This window comes from Cebus imitator, unplaced genomic scaffold (assembly GCF_001604975.1).
Source record: "Cebus imitator isolate Cc_AM_T3 unplaced genomic scaffold, Cebus_imitator-1.0 Scaffold98, whole genome shotgun sequence".
In the NCBI taxonomy this organism is placed as follows: Eukaryota; Metazoa; Chordata; class Mammalia; order Primates; family Cebidae; genus Cebus; species Cebus imitator.
This window is the reverse complement of record NW_016107413.1, coordinates 455955-476427: the sequence shown is the minus strand read 5'-3', so window position 1 is coordinate 476427 and position 20473 is coordinate 455955. Positions and strand designations below refer to the sequence as shown.

Here is a 20473-nt window from a genome sequence, read left to right as displayed (position 1 = left end):
ACTTGAGCCCGGGAGGCAGAGGTTGCAGTAAGCTGAGACCGCACCATTGTACTCCAGCCTGAGTGACAAGAGCGAAACACTGTTTAAAAAAAAAAAAAAGTACTTTGTAAATTAAAAGGTAATATTGACCCATACCCATCAGTATTTTAATGAAAGCCTACATCACAAATAGGTGTTGACATTCATTTATTCCTTCATTTATTCATTCAACAAGCATTTGTGGAATAATAAGAATTCTGCTGTGTTCTTAAAATTCAGCTCTGCACAAGGCAAGAGAGAAGCCATGTATTTTAGGCTCTGGAGCCTGCATTTGAATCCTAGCTTTGTCTCTTATTTATTGTGTGACTTTGGGAAAATTATGTGACCTTTCCATGCCTTGATTTTGTCTTCAGTGAAATGAAGATATTAATGACATTTAACTCATAAAGATGTTTTGGAATGGTGGTTTATAACCTACTTTGGATATGTGTTAGAATTACCCAGAGAAATTTTTTAAATTACCAATACATTCTTCAGCCGCTACTGTTCTGGCGAAGTGATAAGAGACTTGGACTCTGACAGCCGACTGATAGTGTCATCATGAGGACACCCAGCTATGGCTTTTCCTGATTCTTTCAAGAGGAGCCCACCATAGGCTTGCAGGTGGAGTTTTGACCAATCATAATTTTCTCTATATTATCCTAAAAGAATATGAAAGGGCCACAATCTTAAATCAGGGCACATCCTATAATGAGGAGCCAAAGAACCTGGTTTGTTTGTTATCCTACCATGAATGATAGCTTGATTCAAGTAGACATTGAAACTATTTCATTGGATATTCCACCAGAGGAGAAACTTACCAAGGATTCAGTGACAATTCCTGTGGAAGATTTATGTCATCAAATTCAGATTGGCACCATGGCAAATATCACCAATGCTGATTCAAAACCCATATTTGGCACCAAGAAGCTTTCTCAGGTCCTCTCTGACACAGAAATTGCATACAACATATCAAGTTCTCTGGACGATGCCACGGATAGAAGTAGAGTGTGAGGAAATTAGGTATGCAAACTTACCTGTGAAACCCCCTTGAATCACAAGTTCAGAAGCAAAACATCCCATAAATTCTAAGCCAAAATTATTGCAGCTGGGGGAGAAAATGGCTCCATCCCAAGCTCTGAATGACCCCTCAGTAGTGAATAACTGATTCCCTAACACTAAATCACCAGAGTTGCTGAGAACTCTGTCAAAGTCTTCCTCCGTTCATGGATATATGATGAGGCATTGAATTTGTTTCCTATGGTTGCTGAAACAAATTACCACAAACCTAGTAGCTTAAAACAAAATAAATCTATTATTTTATGCTTCTAGAAGTCAGAATTTAGAAAAATAGGTCTTATGGGGCTAAAATCAAAGTATTGGCATGGCCACATTCCTTTTAGAAGCTCTAGGGGAAAATCCACTTCTTTGCCTTTTAAAACTTTACAGTCTGCCCACATTCCCTGGCTTGTGGCTCCTTTACATCTTCCAAGAAGCAATAACACCGTAGCCTGTGCTTCCATGGTCTTGTATCTTTGGATGACTCTCCTGCCTCCCTCTATCCCTTATAAGAGCTCCTGTAATTGCGTTGGGACCACCTGAGTGATCCAGAATAATCTCCCCATTAAAAATTCTAAATCATATCTGCAAAGTCCCTTTTGCCACACAGGTTAACATATCCCCAAGCTCTAGGGATTAGGATGTGGACACTGGTGACATGGGTCAGAACACGGAATCACAGAGGTCAAGGCAGAGTTTAACCTTCAATGCTGAAGGAAGAGTAGGGTGGGTGACTTGAATTTCTCCCTTCCCCTCTTTTGCCACGTGTTGAGTTTGGTACATTTAGAATGCATAGCAGATAAAAGAATTGTTAAGTCTGTAAACGCCATGAGACATACAGCTTGATGATTTATAGAAAAAAAATTCTCTTAGCCTTTATAGGATTGAATAATTCTTAACTTTTATCATTGAGAAGCAGGTTAAATTCCTCTTCCTTTAGGTTCCTATAGAAGTACACTTCACCCTAGAAACAAAGTGCAGTGTGTAGGTTATAACCTAGACAGGCCTTCTCTTATTCCTCTGCTTACTCCTGAAGACACTGATTGAAGAAAGGGTTCCCCAACACCTATTTGATCTGAAATACAGTTGAACTCAAACTATGTCTGAAAATAATCCTTACCTGAGAGTAGGCATTTCCTTTCCTGTGCCTGCCAGTGACACAGGATATTTTCTCGACCCCATCAGAGATCTTGCGACAAGGGTGCCTCATTTGCTCAGCCTGCCCTGCTCAACCCCCCTCGGGAGGGAGCTTTCAAGCAAAGGAGTGTGGAACCAGAGTGAGTGAGTGCAGGAACTGGCCCGCAGCCCAGCAGGAGCAAACTCCCTTCACTTGGGTTCACCCGGGCTCCACCCCCAGCGGGAGGGAGCATGGGAGCGAACAAGTGCAGGAACCAGCTGACCTCTTCCGTGCTGGCAGGAGCGAAGTCCACTGGCGGGAGCAAACTCTGTGCAGGCCCCTTTGACCCCAAGGCCGGTGAGTTACAATGCTCTCTTAGCTCTGCCGCCTGCAGATAGCAGTGTGTTATCAGCTCAGTGGGCCTTTTTGTTTGTCACATGTGGTGGCTGCCCTCTGCCAGCAATGGCAAAGAGTCAGTGTGACAGCCTTTTTGGGTACCCATACATGGTGCATCCTAAATTCTTGTCCATTGCTCAAAAAGAATGAGGTCGCATGGAAAAATTGGAGGATAGTGAATGTGGAGAATTTTATTGAGTGATAAAAGTGGCTCTCAGGGAGAAGGGAGCTGGGAGGGGGATGGGAAGGGCAGGTGGCTCTCCTCTGGAGTCAAGCTGCCTGTCTGCCTTTCTCTTCCAAAGTCAAGTTGCCTCAACCAGCCACTGTCTCTGAAGTTAAGTTGCCTCACCCGGACGTCCAGCCACTTCTCCCCCCTGCTGGCTGAGTCCGGGGTCCTTATAGACACAGGAGGGTGGGGCGCAGGGCAGGCCATAGGTAGTTGCGGAAAAGGCAATATTTGATTGGTAAAAAGACATTATTCAGAAAGAACCAATCAGTAGAGAGCAGGCACATAGGGACGGAAATTCTTACTGTGGGCTGTGGTGACTTAGGCTTTTCAGCTAAAGATGGGGCTTTGCCAGGGACCTGCCCCTGTCTACCTAGTTTCTCTGCCTCTGTCACAATTACTAGCACTGGGGAAGTAGGCAAAACAAATGGCAAAGATTTTCCAACCCTTCCATGACTTTTAAATCTGCTGTTTGGATATTCTTAACAAAAAAGTACTGATTTAATTGTTTCGAGCCTTCCTTATGAGTGAATAATTATACCGTGGATTGTCTTTTGAACCAGGTAAATACTGCCCTGAAATAGTCTATTTTCTAATATCAGGCTTTAAATAGTTTTGTTTTGCTTTTTAAATGAATCTTTCTCTGCTGAGCCATAGAGGTTGGGACAGAATAGCTATTTGAACCAGCTATTCTGAATAGCTATTTGAATAGCTTCAGAACTAATGTGTTTTTCTAATGTCTTTACGGAAGCAGTGTATTTTATTCCTTGCATATGGTAGGTTGTTGTGCACTGTGAAGGCCTGGATTACAATTCCTGATTCTCACAGTGCACAATAATATTTGCACACTGGAATTCATGGTATGTGGGGCACAAAACAGCCAAAGAACTTGGCAGATACCATCCAACTTGTGAAATAAAGAGAAAAATCAACGTAAAAAAAAATTCCAGCCTACCTGTTGCCTATTTGCTTTCTCCCATCCCCCAACATGATTGATCCTGATCCTGATTGATTCTTACTCTGTAACATTGCCAAGCACCTTCCAGCTCTCAACAGCTTGTGAATCTGTGTACATGACCCTCCTCCTCCTAGGTCTAGGAAAACAACTCTTGACATTCACATCATTTCTTCTTTGAGATTCTGAGTTGACCTTGAAAAGTCCAGAACATGGGCAGTCCTCTCCCAGAGCCACTCTGGGTGTCTGTTCTTTGCTGGATAATTCCTTGTCAGTCCCAACCTCCAGAGGAAGCCTTTCAATCCATCCCTGAGCTTGAACCATACTCTGACTTCCCACATCCAGGATCCTGGCCAAAATTATTAAAGGCATCTAGAGTTGTTTTTTACTTGGAACTCAAGTTGCATGTTTTTCTTATTGGTTTAATGTTTGGTTTCTTCTCCATTCTCAGAAACAACATCATTCTCTTCTGGTTGAAAAATCCCTAATTTGACTTAAAATAATGTGTACATTAAAAGACAATAATAATGGAAGCCAATGGAACAAAAAATGTGTTTGTGCTATCCAAACTTTTTTATTAGAAACCTAGCTGGGACTATGATTTTCTTAGCAAAGTTAAGCACGTGCACAACCGCATAAAGCCAGGGGCCTAGCCCAGCAAGATAGAGGGGGTGTTTTATGGGACAGTATTTCAATGAATGACTGGAGCCTTGATGTCTGGCTCCATGGGGTGCAACTACCCCACTAGATAATGTATCTGAGTGAAAGAAGGAAGGCTGGATCCAGGCCTCTGTGTGATGCTCATTGTGGTGTTATTCAGCGGTTACTAAGGAGAACCTACCTGTTTACTCAGGATGTGTAGCCTCCTGGGTGACAGAACCTCCAGGGCTTTGCCACACCACAGCTGCAGAAACGGCAGTGCTTGGAGAGTTGACAGCATTTAAAAAAATTTTAATAGATGCCTATATCTAATACCAAGCATTAAATAAGTCAGAAATATCAGCCAATAAGATTTATAAAGTATATTTTTTAGTCATGGTTTTTAAAAGGGTTTTGAAGATAACAAGGACTGCTTGGCTAAAAATCTTAGGGCAAAGTGCATTGCTGGCCAGCTGGTAATGGCTGAAGAAAGACCACAGTATAAGCAGGTGTAGCAAATTAACAGCCGGAGTGGGCCTTTAAAAACTTAAAGGACTGCTGTTAAAGCTACTCAACTTCAACTTGAACTTACCTTTAATTCTTGACATAACTTTTTGAAATACTTATATTTTTGCTCGAATTATTCCTTCTTTTCCTTTTTTCCTCTTCTCCCCATGAAGTAATCAGTTCAATTCTTTGACCAAAATTTATATTTTGAAGTATTGTATGTAAATAATGAATTAAAAGAAACCCTTAAAATCCAGACAATGCAGTGACCTACCCTTTAAGGAAATCACTGCATATAATTTTGAAATAAAATGCAGGTTCTTCAGGGTGACTGACACCATCATTGAATGATATCTTTATAACAAGTAAATAAAATACCATCTTGTTAAAGAAAATTCATCTCTATTAATATAATTTTCGCAATTTAAAGTCTCAAATTAATATTAGGATAGAAAATTGGAAAAAAAGAAAAACAGCTCTGTAATGTTTGGATTCTGACCACCCGGAAGAAAACTAGATTCAAAACAATGATTTCCAGGGAAACAAAATTAATTCAAAGTTCTCAGGAAAAACTATTTAAATAGTTGTTCTGTGAGAAAGCCATTATTACATCTTTAAATAAAATATTTTTATTGGAAGTCCGTTATAAATAACTTTAAAAAAACTGATTTTACCAAAGAGAAAATAAAAATACTGATAAGTGTTGGGTGTGGTGGCTCATGCTTGTAATCCCAGCACATTGGGAGGCCGAGGTGGGCGGATCACTTGAGGTCAGGAGTTCGAGACCAGCCTGGTCAACACTGCAAAACCCAGTCCCTACTAAAAGTACAGAAAGAATAAACCAGGTGTTGTGGCACATACTTGTAATCCCAGCTACTCGAGAGGCTGAGGCAGAACTGGTTGAACCCAGCCGTGAGCTGAGATTGCACCACTGCACTCCAACCTGGGTGACAGGGTCTCAAAAAAATTTTTTTAATAAGATAGTTATAAGAAATAATCACACATCAGATGATGGAATTCTTTTCCTGGTTTTAAGTTGGGCTTCACATTCACTAACCTCTCTGTTCAGTTGCTGTTTTATGCCACTCTATTCCCAACTTGTTTTTTCATTTAGAATGAATGACACTGTCTGATTATTTAGCATCAAACAGGACTTTCTATCTATTCCTCTGTAGATAAAGTATTCTAAGTACAGACCACTAAAAGTTTTTGTGCATACATATATCGGGAGTATGCATTCAGATAATTTTGTTAAAATTGTTTCTATTGATTCAAGAGTTGTGTGGGGAAAGGTGAAGAAAAATCACATAAGCATTTAAATAATTCTCAAGGATTTCAAAAGAGAAATCATGAGGTTCCTTAACTGCTATGATGGAATTCTGTGTGCATGAAAAAAGTCAGGAAAAATACTGGGTAGATGTGGTACCATATCAAAAGTACTACACTAAATAGTGTAAGTATGGTTTACACTATTAAAAAGTTCAAAAAACAATCATGCTTTATGTAAGGTTTATTGCCGAGTTAAATGAGGAAACGGAGACCGGAATAAGAAAAGTAAAAGCCAATTTATTCAGCTCCCCGGCGAGGTTCTATGGTCCGGGAAGAGGGGCCACAGAGGTCGCGCTTCTCTTCTTAGGGCATGGGGTTTTATAGGGAGTCGAGGTAGTTGGTCCGCTGCGGGGGAAACAAAGCAGAGGTAGTCTCATTGGTTATGAAGGGACTGGTCACAGGTGAGGTGGGCCGCCATTGGCAGCCAGGCTGGGCTATTGGCAAGTGGGCTGGTTGAGGACGTGAGAAACGGGGCAAGCTGCCATAGGGCAGGTCTTGGCGGGGTTCTTTAACGGCGGGCTAGGTGCTGAGTGTAGCGCTTGGTGCAGGGCGGGGACTGGTGACTTAGTTTCTAGGCGCGGCGAGGGATGGGCGTGTCCGAGCTCCCTGCGAGGCAACCAGCCTTACACTTTATGTTCTTTATTTTCTTCAAAGAGACTTTTCTCAATTATATTATCATCAATATATAAACATTCACATTTCCATTTTAGGAGGTTTGATAAGTTGCCTTGTGTCAAACATATTTTTCTGGCTTCCAGATAACTAGTGCAAGGCCAGCATGCCTTTTACGTCGCCTCAGCCACAGGGGATCGCAATTCATGAGGTCAGACCTTCGGCCTCGGACTGCACAGTGCCAAGTGGTTATAATAGGTCCTCAACCCGGACTGTGCTCCTCTGTCCCATCTACAGCTTCCTTCAAAATCCTTCCATCACCCTTTCATCTTCTCACAAACTCAGGGATTTTATTGGAGACACATCAAACAAACCATGTAAAGGCAGAATCATCAGTGGTTCTAAAAGTAGGTAGGGAAAACAGCTGGGACTGTTTAATGGCATAAAAAGCCCTGCCTCTCCAGTGCTGGAGCCTCTTCTTCAAGCTAGGTCATGGTGGATGGAGAGCTCGCTGCCTATCTGGGTCATGTTGCCTGGAATTAAGATGTAATTACTATCCTTGCAGACTACCCCTTACCAGAGATAAACAGGTAGGTGCAGTTGGCAGTAATTATCTCTTTTTCTGACTCACAAATAACCTGGCACCTTCCCCACCATGGTTAGCAAATCCCAGAAGCCCTAATCATCAAATAATTGTTTGATTGGGACTGGATTAGTCCTCGGAGCTAGACGTGTCTGATAAGAAAAGGGATATACAGCTCAGAACTAATTATTTTCCTGTTGTAGTTGGCATTTCAGTAGAAGGAAACCCAGGGTTTTATTAGAATGTTAATGAGGAGACTTTTTCACCTGAGTCTTAATCGGACTCTCAGGTTCTATTCTTACACTATGTGTTTCTTTTGTCACACAGCTCTTACCTAGAAATTGGTGGGTATTCACTGTATGGTGAGGACAGTACAGGTTCTGCAAAGAAAGCATGAGAGTTAAACCTGCTAGACCAGGAAAACAAGCAATTATCTAAAAAATTCTGACTGCTAATCTTTTGTATTTGTAAATAACTCAGATAAAAAATGGGGCTTCTCCTAAATTGTCTTAAAATTGCCTCAATTTCCTTCTTTGCTAGTGGAGATTTCCTTTCATTGTGCTTTTTCAGCTGAAAGGCGTTTCAAACAAAAACGAGGCTGGACATTGTTCTGGAGTCAATAGGGTCGGCGTGGGTTTTCTGAAAGATGAGTGTGATTGCATGTGTTTCTCTTCTCACCGATCCTTGCTCTCAAACAGGCCCCGAATGCTGATGCTGGTACTATGGCATTATATCAGCTTGGCCCTAGACCAAACTGTTATGAAGAAGAGAGTCTGGTGAGGAAGAGAACAGAATCTGTGATCAGATAGATTCAGGTTCCTATCCTAGCTCTTCTACCAGTTTCCTATGTGGCCTGTAAATTCATTCATCCCTAATTCAGTTGCTGGTCTGAGAGGATAAGCCAGATAGGATTATGGTGACAGTCTGATATAATAGCATAGATGTAAGCCGCCAAGAGTATCCAGGAAATGCGAGCAATTAACACCTGATTTCCCTTATTTACCATATGGGAAGGATGGCCAAACGTCCTTGTTTTCCTCTTGTGTTGGAATAATTATTAACAGCGCTCCAGTGTCTTCATTAGGATGATAAATTACATGGTTATGCTACACCCAGGTAAAGTTGGGTTTTGATCATGGTCTTACCTACTCTGTGATAACACTCTCTGCCTTTGTCAGAGAACTTTAGTGGGAAGGAATGAAACTCGTCCAGCCAGTTTAAGCAATGAGTAGAATTCACTGGAAAGGTGCAGAAGTGTTCACAAAACAGTCAGGCTTCATGAGAGGCCAGAACTCAGAAACTAAAGTTATGTTTTTATCTTCCCAGAGCTGCACGTTCTCCTGATTACTTCTCTCTGCACATCTGATTTTGTCTTTTAAAGACTACTAGCTTTCACTGCTTTAGCAAGCATGTAGCCACCATGATCTCCAGGTTTATACCATTCACAAGTCCATCAGACACTGACTAAAGTCAGTTTATAACTCCAACTCCATACTCCTGAATAGAAGAATGCGTGGGTTGCACAAGTACATTCCAAATACACTGCCTGGAGTCTGGTATCCACCTATGGTTAAGTCACCTGTGACTGGAGAGGAGATGAGGTCTCATGTGGTTTGCTCCTCCTTTCTTAGATCTCTGAGCATTTTCTCTGAGAAGGGAGCATAAGAAAGTTCTCCAAGGGTATGTGGGGTGAATAAACAGATAATGAAGAAAAAAATGCCCTTTTAGTAACTCTACCCTCACATACAATATTCTGGCATCCCACTGAAGCACTTTCCCACTGTTGTTCAACAAGTGTGATTTGTATACTCCCAGAATTCAATCAAACATATATACTTTTGGGGTCTCATAACTTCAAGTATTTTCTCTGTACTGGGTGACATCTAAGCTGTTATCTGTCCTCAAGAGCTCACATTTTGCAGTGAATGTAAATGTTCCCTCACCACTGATAGCCAACATGTGTTTCTTTTACCAGAGGCTTCCTGGGACAGGATGCTGGAAACTAGCACTTCTCAAACTTTTCCAATGAAGTGGCCCTTACTGTAGAAAGAATTCATATGCTTAGGGTTCTGAGGTTGCAGTGCAAAGTAAATGTGAAATTTCTTGCATTTTAACTTTTAAACTCAGGTCAATTTGCATCTTATAAAACATTTACATTTGTTTTGATATAACTTCTCTCAAATTTTGGAATGAAGCCACTGTTCTCAAACAATGTACAGTAATTCTCCTGTGATTGAGTATCCCAGGCACACTGCCACATACCTATGGGGCTGTGCAGGCCCTGGTCTGAGACACATGGATTTAACCCAATGAAAGGGAAATAACAATAGTGGAAATTTAGACATCATGATAAGTCAGTGGGGTATCCATTCTGGACTTGAGGAATTTTTTTTTAGCCTCTCAGGTTACCTAATGTTTGAACATCTGGATGTAGGGTTAGGTCTAATCTTTTCTTCCACTTTTTAGAGATAGATGTGGATTCTAATTTTAGTTCTACCTGTGTTCTCTCAATCCTCCAATTGACTAGCTGTGAGATACTGAGCCGTTGCTGGACTTCTCTTTACTTCAGTTTTCTTATTTATGTATTAGAGAGTTTACTAAAGGAATCTGTGAGAATTGAGTGAGGTACTGTATGGTGTCTAGCACATGTTATTTCTCCTCTTATCTTGCATTCCTTTCTTCCATATGCATATAGATTGCTCTTTTTTCTCCCTTCCCAACAACTTACACCCTTCTTTAGTCATGTAAGTGCACTCTTGTCTCTTCAGTTAAAGGCTCTACTCTGGGGCCTCAGGAAAAAACAGGGACAGGCAGGGCTAAACATCAGGCTGGATTCCCGCATTTCTGAGAGTCCCGCACCCTCTTTCCAAATGTAAATGAAATATTTCTTGTACAGTCATAGACATCCTCCTCTCTTCCCTCTTCTCCTTTCACACACAATACGAAATCCAGATATGATACCAGAGAAAGCCAGCAGGAACAATATCAGAATTGAAGGCTTTAAAGGAGAAGTATCTGAAAGGCCCATCCAATCATGGAGAAGCCATAGATGACTTAGAGCAAACACCAGTGACATCCTTCAGGAATCTCCTGGCTCATCCCTCCTGTCTTGTGCCTAGCTTCTGCCTTTCCACCCAGCCCATGGTTCAGTTCCTTTTCCCCATATCTTCATACCTAGTCTGGCTCTCACAGTCCCACTATAGTAATTCAGGCTGGTTTCTGCTTGTATGGAAGAAAAACAAAGAGGTGTGGGGAACCCAACCGTGTGAATACTTGCAAAGCGAGTTTCACAAGACGGGTGGTCGAGCCTAGACACAGGGACGCCTGAAAGAGGGAAGTTGAGATAAAGTTGAGTCAGGAACAGAAAAAGGAGAATCCTGTTAAAAGATAACCAGGTGATCGGAACCAGGAAACCCTGCAGTCACAAGGAACAATGTCTTGATGTAAATGTTTTTTATGAGCACCAGGAATGACCATTACCTTTTACGACCACTGATTGTATGTCTGCCATCCTTATTGAATAGAGTATGTGAATTAGTGATCTGTTTTTTCTCTTACACTGACGTAAACCAGAACCTGAAAAATGTATATAATCGAAGCCTTTGAGAAATAAAGTTGTTGTTGGGGCACTGACTCCTCAACCCTCCTGACCCTACTTGTCTGTCATCCTTTTCTTCTGCGCACCGCCCATTCAGGTTAGAATCCTTTTGCTGGTCGAGAGCTCCCACCAGACAGAGGTGGGTTTTGCCTTTCTTGTTAAAACCCTCCTGAAAGAGTTTCTCATGGTAAACAGTATAACATGGACTCAACTGTGGGATACTAAGGGCTGCAGGCCCTAAAATAAAGAGGCTCTTTCCATAGGCTTACCCAAACATTATTACCTAAGGGCAGAGCAAGAATGATATAAGACCACCTGCACAAAGAGAACCTTGAAACTATAGCACAGTGCCTCCTTCTGAAAATTGTTTTAAAGACATATCAAAGAAAAAAAAGCCCAGTAGTTTCTTGAAGACCTTTGGATTCAAGGCAGTGTAAAGAGGGCCTGTGTATCAGCCGACAGCAACTCACTCATCTCCTTCCTCTGCCCCTACATACTCACATAGGGTGAAATCCTAAGGCAGAGGGGTAGCAGGGAGAATAATGACTTTTAAAAGGGCCAATATCACAGCATATGGAGCAAGTGCCTCTGTTAATGGAGAAGCAGGCATTTGTTAATCAGCTTTTGTCACAATAATGCTGCATAATAAGCCACCCCACTGTTCAGTGGCTTACAATAAGAAGCATTTCTTCTCATATTCATGGGTCTGGAGATCAGCTCAGGCTCTGCTGATCTAAGTTCAGGCCAGCTGGGCTTGTCTTCAGGCTGCAGGTTGGGCTGAAGACTGCTCCATATTGTTGGTTCTGAGTTCTAGGTTGAAGAGGCAGTGGCTATAGGGAGCTCCTTATGGTGGATCACAGGGGCTGAAGGGCTGAGCCAAACAGAACAAGCACATTTGAAGACTCTACATGAACAATGTCCACTAATATTTCATTGGCCAAAGCTAGTGTCATGGCCAAGCCTGAAGTCAATGAGGCTAAGGAATTATAATCTATCCCAAGAAGGAGCGTAAGTTGAGTGACTGTTTTCTGAACTATAACCCATTCTGTCACACCAGGTTTAGGCATGTGTGGTTCCCACCACCACCAATTCGTTGAACACTAGAAGCTCAGAGTTGGAGGGAAAGTTACTGATCAGCCGGAACAATTTTCCCCCTACAATACAGGGACATTCTCCACAACATTTTCAAGAGGTGGTGATGGAGCTTCAGTTTTAGCATGTCCACTTGACCTAGAACTTTCACTATCTTTGAAAAAGAAGTTTATAAAGTTCCCATTTAGAAAAATGTCCCTTAAATAGTACATAAATCTGCTTCCTTCTTTTATTCATGTAGGTTGTATCTGGATCTGAAGCCACACATAAACATTTGGTCCCTTGTCCAGAAGGTGGCCTTAATAAGGGTCCACATAAGCAGGCCATGGGCTCTGTCGTAGGTCTCACTACCAATGGGATCTAGAATCCAGTTCAAATCCCAGCCCCACCACTTACAGCTGTGCGTATTTACCACGTGTCTCCCTTTCATTCATCCATAAAATGGAGATAATAATATCTGTACTATTAGATAGTGTTAGTCTTCAACAAGGTAACGCCTGGAACACACTGTAGTAAGTACCTGATAAATATTGGCTATTGTATTACAGGGCTGAAAAAAATAATTATTACCTCAGTCTTCTTCAGACAAATAATCTGTGTTTTTTCTACTGTTGTATACATGTTTCCTTCTCCTTATCCTCCAATTTAACACTATTTGTCAGCGTGATTCCATTAGGCACAAGGGACGCCATCCACATCCTCCCTCACTTTTAGGCCAGCCACCTTCTCAGCACATGCAGCCCAAAATAGTGTCAGACCTTCTGCTGCCCGCACAGTATTAACTCACCCAGTCACTCCCTCTCCTCCAACACTGGGAATTACAATTTGACATGCGATTTTGGCAAGGACACAGAGGCAAACTACATCTTTAGGGGATGTAATGTGCAAGTTTAGAGCAGAGAAGAAAGGTCTGGACTGAAGTTGGAAATTTGAGAATCATTGCCAAGCATTAGGTATGGAGAAAATTGATCCAGTGAGAAAGCATAGAGTAAAAAGAGCTAAAAATTGGGAAAGAAACACTACTCACAATCTGTAAATAAGGCCAAGAGAATGACTGCATGTCCTTTCAATGTCATCATGAATAATTGTCAGGCCCACTCATGAATTATTTAATTTTCTAGGAAAATATATCATTGTTTAACTTTGCTTTTTTACTATTAATTAAGGGCTTTGATTCTGTGACATTTCCTTCACTTGTACATCTGTGTTTGGTAGAGATGCAAATGATTTCTAACCTGTAGAAAAGAAAATCCCTAAGGTTAAAGCTAATGAGAACATTAACCGGTTTTGTACCCAAATTGCAATCTTATACTAACTTTCTTTTATTAAAAGGGCTATGTAAACCCCAGTGCCTTATATCTTCTTAAAATCAGCTTTAGCACTTTGCTGGTTCCATCATTAGTTGAGTTGAATAAAACCCTTGGCACATGTTTATTCTCTATTTATAAACAGAATTTATGTTTTGACTTCTGAGAATTGCTCAGTGAAAGAGTGAGTAGTGAAAGAACTGTTCAACAGCCTTGAACATCTTCAGCAGTCCTTGACACAGCCATTTTCCTGGCTGCAAACCCACTATTACCATGCCTGCTTTTCTCTTTGCTTGCATTTATCCATTCTTTAAAAAGTGTTACTGGAAAACTATTTAGTACAAGGCATCGTGTAAAGCTCAGGGTATGGGGGAGAGAAGTTGAAATGTGATAACAATACCATTGAGATATTAATGGGCTATGGAGGAAAACAGACAAATTGAAAGGAAACCATAATATGAAAAATGCCACCCAGGAATAATGCTAGGAAGTATATGAGAAGGGTTGGCACTAGGCTCTGAATGATGACAGGGACTCTGGGAAGTGGAAATGAAAAGAAAGGATGAAAGGAATTAAACAAGGGTGAGACAGAGAAAAAGAAGGTGTCATGAGGGATTTTCTTAATGTTTTTGTGAGATTCAAATAACCTTTGTTTTGGTAGTCTCTACTCTGCCAGTTTAGATTCTGTGGGAATGAATCCTCAGCTCATTCCTTAGCTCAGGAACCCAAGCGGCTCACAGTGCTTCCTGCTGTTTTCCCTGAAGGCACAGAAATGGTTCATGGTCACAGAATCTCTCAATTTGTTACCACCCTCTCCATTCTAGAACACAGAGGAAAATCACATTCAGCCCAATCCCTGCATCTGTCCCTTCACATTGTTGTGGTCATGTCATCTGCTATGGTCTGAATGTTTGTGTCCCACCAAAATTCTTATGTTGAAATCCTAATCCCCAGTGTGATGAAGAAGGGCCATGACAAGGTGATTAGGTCATGCAGGTGGAGCCCTCATGAATGGGATTAGTGCCCATATAAAAGAGGCCCCAGAGAGCTGCACTGCCCCTTCAGTCATGTGAGGACACAGCTAGAAGGCACCAGCTATGAATCAGAAAGTGGGCCCTCAACGGACACTAAACCTGTCAACGCCTTGCTCTTACACTGCCAGCTTCAGAACTATGAGAAATAAATTAATGTTTTTAACAAGCTATCCAGTTTGTGGTATTTTGTTACAGTAGCCAGAATAGACAAAGACAACATCCGTATGAGATTTATGGTTAAGAACTAAAGTTTATCTTAACTGTTGAAAAAGAAAATTAGTAACTATAAAGACAGAAGTAAAAAAATAGTTACATCTGAGTTTCTTGATATGTTCTTCTGAGAAGTTGGCTTTGAAACTCACACATAAAATGGACAAGCCAACCAGCCCAAAGTGGGCTTTCAAGATGATGCTCCTAAGTGAGTCTGCTAAATCAGCTGAGGCAGTCCTTTTTTGTGCCCTGCTCAGTGCTAAAAGGCTCTTACTTTGTACCAGACATTGTGCTAGCTCCTTTCACCTGCTCATTCTTAATTCTCACAATAGCCCAGTAGGATTGTTCTTTCCATTTTACAAAAGAGCAAAGCAACTTTCATAAAAAGTATGTCGAGTGCCAAAGGTCACGGAACTGGGGTTTTAACCCAGACCTTCCAACTTAAAGTGCACAAAAGTTGTACTTTAAAGCAATTAGACACAAGTGCTATTTCCTGTTCGGGATTTGGGGCTCCATTGGTAGGTTCCTGTGCCTCCACATTCCTCGTATGCATTGGGGATTACTGGCCACATTCTTATTGTGCCAAGAGGAGACCCTGGAGCTCTAGGCCTTTTCCTATTATTTATTCCCTACCCCCAGTCCAGGACCTTTACTCTTAGAACTTCCTACTAATTCCTCGGAGTATCTTATTTAAAAATCTTCATTACTTATTTAAAATCTTCATTGTAAGAAGGCATCTAACTAGATTGCGCCATTAATATAACTACACACTTAGTCAGGTACTAGAAATAGGATTCCAATTTATAGGAACCAGATCAGGGATCTTCCCCAAAACCAAATGACCCTTTCTTTGCCTCCAGAAGGAACCTGATGTTTTACATCTACACAGTTAATTTTGTTTCAGCAAATATTTATCGAATATTTATTACATGCCAGGCACTGCTCTGTGCTAGAAATCACTAGGGACGCTAACATGTGGAAGATGTAGTCCCTGCCTCAAGATTATGTTTCTTAGCATCTACTAGGGAAGGTCAGACATGTGCAAAGTGCCACTAGTTGACGGTCTGAGGACTCTGTGGGCCTCTAAATGGGCATAGCCTGTTTGGAGGACAATTTGGCAATATCTACCAACATTTAAAATATGTATATTCTTTGATTTAGCAATTTTACATCTCTAAATTTATCCATAGAAATGGTCACATCCATGAGGATATATTTAAATGTGCATAGCAGGTTTGTTTTTAACAATAGATGTCAGAAAACAAATGCCCATCTAAATATTACATTGAAAACAACAAATTACATTTTTATGTACTGACATGAACTTTTGTCCAAGTATAATCTTTGTAGATAATTCCAAAACAATGTAGAGAATGGTTTCACTTATTTTAAAAAGTAACTTCTATTACATGTGTGTACATGTGCATGTGTGTGTGTAAATGTCCAAAGAAAGCTCTGGGTGAACACACACGAAATTGTTGACAGGACTTGCTTCTGGAGTCAGAAGTAGGAACAGTGTTGGGGTGAAGATGGCCTTTCACTCTTCATTATATATACGTCTATGTACTTTAAATTATTTTTCATTACCTTAAATATTCATTTAAAATAACTGAAAAGTTGCTGCATGAGAAAAGCACAATGTGCTTTAGGGCTTCGGAAAGGTGAGAGCAGGAATCCTGGAAAAATCTCACAGCAGGTGAAGATGTACATTTAGGTTAGGTGACAAAGAATGGGGAGAAGGGGGTTAAATGAGAAAGGATTCCACATGAGGAAATGGAGTGAGCAGAAGGCATGCCATGCATTCTGCCAGAGCATTTTGGTGGCAGCTAGCAGAGGGCTTGGGTGCTCAGGTTGTCCTTAATGATCTGGCCAATTGTTGAAGCAATATCATCTCTGAGAAACTTGCTGTGATTCTCCTTTTTTGATCTGATCTTTTATGTGTTTGCCCATTGTTTGGATTACTGTAGGTGCCAGATAAGTTTGTGATAGAACAATAGCAAGCATGGAGTTCTGCTTAAAACAAGAAAATCAACCTTAAAACAATTTTTTAAAATGCAAGCGACTTTAGTGGTAGCTGAATTCATGCCCAATTTCCTCAAGAAGTCCAGGTATAAAACAGAAAAGTTTTGTCTTTTGATAACTTACAAAGACAAAGGGAATTGAGTTATATGCTAATTCTTCAATGCATAGTATTTTGTACACATCTCATCATAGCACTTACTAAACTTACTAAACTCCACTCTGTCTCCCCAACTTGACTACATATCTTTTGGCAGCAAGAACGATGCCTCTCCTCCCCTCCCCTCCCCTCCCCTTCCCTCCCCTCCTCTCTCTTTCTTTTTTTCTTTCTTTCTTAAATCTACTGGGTTTAGTAAACAAAATAAATGATCCAAGAAATGTTGAATAAATGAATATGCCAATAAATTAACCAATCAAGGTCGAGATGATAAATAAATAAACAAATGAATAAAACATTGATATGGTTTGGCTATGTCCCACCCAAATGTCATTTTGAATTGTATCTCCCAGAATTCCCCCATGTTGTGGGAGGGACACAGGGGGAGCTAATTGAATCATGGCAGCTGATATTTCCCGTGCTAGTCTCATGATAGTGAATAAGTCTCACGAGATCTGATAGATTTACAAGGGGTTTCCCTTTTTGCTTCTTCCTCATATTTCTCTTGCCACCACCATGTAAGAAGTGCCTTTCACCTTCCTCCGTGGTTCTGAGGCCTCCTCAGCCATGTGGAAATGTAAGTCCAATTAAATCTCTTTTGTTCCTACTTTTGGGTATGTATTTATCAGCTGTGTGAAATTGAAGTAATACAAACATAAATAAGTGAAACAGGGCATGGCACTCAACTGTTCACAGCTGGGAATGCCAGACTAAGGTGCTTGGGCCTATTCTGAGGGCAATGGGAAGTCAGTAAATACTAATATTGTGTAGGTAGCAATATTACTAGAACTGGCCTGGAGGATAGAAAGAAAGACCAGTTAAGGAGCTCTTCATATAGTCAAGAGATGGAGTAAACATGAAATTACTCAAATCAGGTCAGAATTGATTCAGTTGGCAGAAAAAAGCATCAGGGTGAGAACAAATGGGGGTATGCAACATGTTTTGATCAACATCCAGAGTGGGGAGTGGTTCAGCTGTTTTCTTTAGGAAAGGGTGGGAGAGAAAAGGAGGAGAGTGCCATCAAAAGGTACTAAGGGAGAATAAACAGTAATGGTGTGCTGAACGACAAAGATCACCCAGTTCTCTATTTTCCAGGGCAGCTCCTTTCTTTCAGCCCTGCACAAACTGTTGCTGCTCTATATGACTGCCTGCTCACATTTGCTACTTCTCAAGGATACTGGTTTAAGAAAACTATGAAATAACGAAAGAATCTTTCTCATTTATTTTAAAATAATATAAGAAAGCAAACCTTAGGGGGAGCCTTTGTTATTTTAACAATGTTGTCAATGGAAAGAGAAGTGGAAAATTAGAAACATAAATGCAAGCCTGAGCTACTGAAGCACAGAAAGTTCTTCACCAAATAAATAAAATTGGTGCCAAGTGAAATATTTACTGTTTTAACTAACAGGGACATGAATAATTGGAAGCTCTTTATACTAATACATTCTAGGGACGACTTCCTGCTGTCAAATTCCAGTGGTAGCATTTGGCAAAGTCATGCATGGAGCTCTTGTGGCATACTATGGGGTCACCCAAAGAGAAATCCTGGAATACCCAAGGAAATAAAGGGAAGGAAGAGTTACTCAGTGAGCCTGCTTCAGTCAAAGACCTTTTTGACAGAGCAACAGAAAACATTCGCTTTAAAATATGGAAATAAACTTTAAAAACAAAAATAAAAAAATATTTTTAATGCTAGTGACTTCAGGATTAATTGAATTCTTACTCATTTTTTTCTCAAAGAATCCAGGTATTAAAACAGGAAAATATTTTCTTTTCATCACCTAAAAAGACACATTGTTCATGTTCTACTTAGCTCCAAGTGGAAAATGGGTTAAGTATAATTATCAAGTAATGGGATAGACTTTTCAGGCAAGCATTAGAATCTAAGCCAGAATTTAATGGAGTAGCCAGATGAGGGTTCCTATTTTGGGCCACTCATTTCACTTCCTCCTTGCCTAATTCCAGGAATGGGCCATCGCTCAGACCGGGATGGGAGGTTCTCTGTAGGAAATGACTCAAGAGTCAGCTTACCAGACATGCCAGAAAAGCAGCCCTGTAGCTTTACAATCCCACTATATGTTTTCTTTGGTTGATACTCTATTTAAATTTTTTGTGAGGGTCAATATGGTTTCCTTGGGAAAGCTCTCATACTGTTTGTGTAGGGCAAAGGGGCAGCAGAAGAAAGGAAAGCAGCATTTAGTTATTGATTCAACAAAATATGTGCTAGATAAAATGCTAAACATTGGGACAAAATGGCAAGCAAACGACATGCTCTAAAGGATCCAGCTGAGGTCCCTTATATGTGATTGCTCTGTAGTGTAGTAAATTCAGAGGAGGAACAGCAATGAGTCAACCAGCCAGTCAGCCTCTAGGAATCAGACCCTCTGCTTCTCTATCTGTGCAGTTAACACAGCAGGCCCAAGACTGCTCTCCTTAGAAAGGCCTACTTGCAAGGTTGGCGCTTGGCTGGCATCTGGGAACTTATATTTTGAGAGTGTGTCCATTACTTCCTAACTGATAAGAGTGTTTTAATGAGGCTCAATTGTTTGTACAAACAATGTCATTTATGCAGAACACCTGCTTTCTTTCTGGGAGTCTGGATTATTGCTATGTGCGAGGCAGAGGGTGCCTAAATGACCAGTGTCCAATACAAACATTGGGCATTGAGTCTCTAATGAGCTTCTCTGATAGACAACATTTCCCATGTGTTGTTATATCTTCTTGCTGGAAGAATTAAGCATGTCCTGTGCATCTGCACTGGGAAAGGACTCTTGGAAGCTTGTGCCTGGCTTCCTCCAGATTTCACTCACATGTCTTTTCCCTTTGCTGATTTTGCTTTACATCTTTTCTTAGTAGTAAGTTATAGCTAAGAATACAAATGTACGCTGAGTCCTTTGAATTCTTCCAGCCAATCAGCAAACCTGGAGATGGTCTTTGGGGATCCACTACTCCATCTTTACTGTACCCTATGCTTATGGTAAAGTCTCTCAAATAAGTGCTATTTTCAGAAGCTCATTCAGTGGGGCTTTCTGAAGGCAATGAGTATCAGGGTAAATTTCGAAACAGAAAAGAAAATGAAGTTTATCCAGACCTCACTAACTCTTTTGGAGTTTAGCATATAAGGCTTTCATTGCTTTTGTGTTGTATTTAGTATTATCTGTTATTACTGTAATTAAAGTTTGGTGTGTGCTTTTTGTAGTGTCATCGCTTATGTTTCTTATATTCAGAGGGTGACAACTAAAGTTCATGGATCTCCATAATTATTATCAACATTGTGTTTGTCCAAGTGTTGAGTTCAATATCCAGCTGGCGCACTATTCAGTGACACTTCAGTTTGCTGACTTTATCACTAGAGCTCCTTTCAGAGTTATTTTCCCTCATTTCAAATGAAATTTCATTTGTGAATCTCTGCATCTTTATTTTTAACAATAGAGATAACTACAATGCAATTATGTCCTTCTAGAACGTATACATGACTGCGTACTTGTGTGCACATATACCTACAGGTACATGAGTACATGAAGAGAAGGGAACTCTTCATGTTGTTTTAGTTGGGTATTTTTTGCTTTATTCCTTTTATTTAACTTACAGACATATCTTTCTTTTCTACATCTT

General features: G+C 40.6%; 1 long non-coding RNA gene across 2 annotated transcripts in view; it reads left to right on the top strand.

Moving 5' to 3' along the window:
• Positions 1-2421: 2421 nt before the first annotated feature.
• LOC108309860 overlaps positions 2422-20473 on the top strand; it is a 70113-nt gene continuing 52061 nt past the window's right edge. The window contains exon 1 of one of the 2 annotated variants that reach the window (XR_001827527.2): positions 2422-2551. This is a non-coding gene — a long non-coding RNA (uncharacterized LOC108309860). Of the gene's footprint in view, positions 2552-8458; positions 8558-20473 lie in introns of those variants that run through there. The other variant, XR_005201525.1, reaches the window with a different exon arrangement.